The sequence below is a fragment of the Bison bison genome, unplaced genomic scaffold (assembly GCF_000754665.1).
Source record: "Bison bison bison isolate TAMUID 2011002044 unplaced genomic scaffold, Bison_UMD1.0 scf7180017856933, whole genome shotgun sequence".
Taxonomy (NCBI): domain Eukaryota; kingdom Metazoa; phylum Chordata; class Mammalia; order Artiodactyla; family Bovidae; genus Bison; species Bison bison.
Genome location: NW_011487506.1, coordinates 32,926 through 34,198, shown reverse-complemented (window position 1 = coordinate 34,198; position 1,273 = coordinate 32,926). Strand labels below are relative to the sequence as shown.

At 57.4% G+C, this 1,273-nt stretch overlaps 1 protein-coding gene across 1 annotated transcript in view; it reads left to right on the top strand.

The window, feature by feature from the left end:
* Positions 1-969: 969 nt before the first annotated feature.
* CABIN1 (calcineurin binding protein 1) overlaps positions 970-1,273 on the top strand; it is a 33,223-nt gene continuing 32,919 nt past the window's right edge. Inside the window, exon 1 of the mRNA XM_010860073.1 lies at positions 970-1,024. The gene's annotated coding sequence lies outside the window, so the exon portion shown is untranslated. The remainder of the gene's footprint in view (positions 1,025-1,273) is intronic.

Genomic DNA, 1,273 nt, shown 5'->3' with positions numbered 1-1,273 from the left:
CCCCACCTCCCATCCGATTACACCCAAAATTAAGGTTGGTGACTCAGTTATTTTTGTACTTCCTGGCATATCAATAAAGCTTTATTGTACTTAACTGTCTACGAGTTCTTCACCATGATTTTACTAAAGTCAAAGAGAAAGCCATAACATTCGTCCTTTAAATCATTCTTGCTGGACTCAAGCCTCTATGAATGTCAACCAGTGTGAAGCCCCTTCCTAAAACACGTAGCTCCCAAGACCGTTGCCCTCTGGTCCCAGGCCGCGTGTCGGAAACCCTTCAGATCTGCTTGTATGTTGTGGAAATGGATCCTTTGTCACTTTCATTTGTTGTTATTCTCTCCCATTCTGAGGGCTGTCTTTTTACCTTGCTTATCCTTTCCTTTGCTGTGCAAAAGCGTTTAAGTTTAATCAGGTCCCACTTGTTTACTTTTGTTTTTACTTCCCATGAATCTAGGAGGTGGGTCAGGGAGGATCTTGCTTTGATTTATGTCATCAAGGGTTCTGCCTGTGTTTTCCTCTAAGAGTTTTACACTTTCTGGTTTTACATTTAGGTCTGCCCTTTTTTCTTCTGCGTCAAGAGTTGCTTGTATCTGTGCCTTTTAGGCTTCAAATCCTTTTCGGAACAGGTTGAGGCACGGGCAACGTCAACGAGGATGCTCTTTCCCTTGTTCCCTTTAAGTGTCCCCACGTTGCCACGGTCTCCACGGCACCTGTCCGAAGGCTGAAACAGGAGTGCGTTACTGTTACTACTGCGCAGGGCCGCGGGCCTGGCCCCTCCAACTGAGCGCCTCCTAGATAACAGGACCGGTGGGAGCTGGCGCCGAGTCCGCAGCCGCGCTCGAAGCTCTGAGCGTGGCCGCGTCCGCAAGCAGCCAGGGCCCCGCGCGCCAGATGGCGCGTGCGCGCTCTCTGATTGGCCGGCGGAGCCGGCGCCTGAGCCAATGGGAGCGCACCTTGTTGTCAGGCGCGCAGCCGGCCGGCGCAGGGGGTCCGGCCGCCCTGGCGGTTGCTGTGGAGACGCCTGGTGAGCCCGCGGGCGACGGGGTTGCGGTGATCCGGGGTTGGGGCGCGACTCTGAGGGCTGGGGTGGGGGCGGAAGCCTGAGGTGCGGCGGACGCGGGGCCCGGCCGCGAAGAGACCGAGGCCGGGAGCCGGAGCGGCCTGGCGGGGGCCTTTAGTCAGGTCCCTGCTCAGCCCAGCGGCCTCAGAGTGGGGGGCTTCGCCTGGGGACGGCGGTCGCGGCGCAGGGCCCCGCGCTGACCCCCCGCCTCGC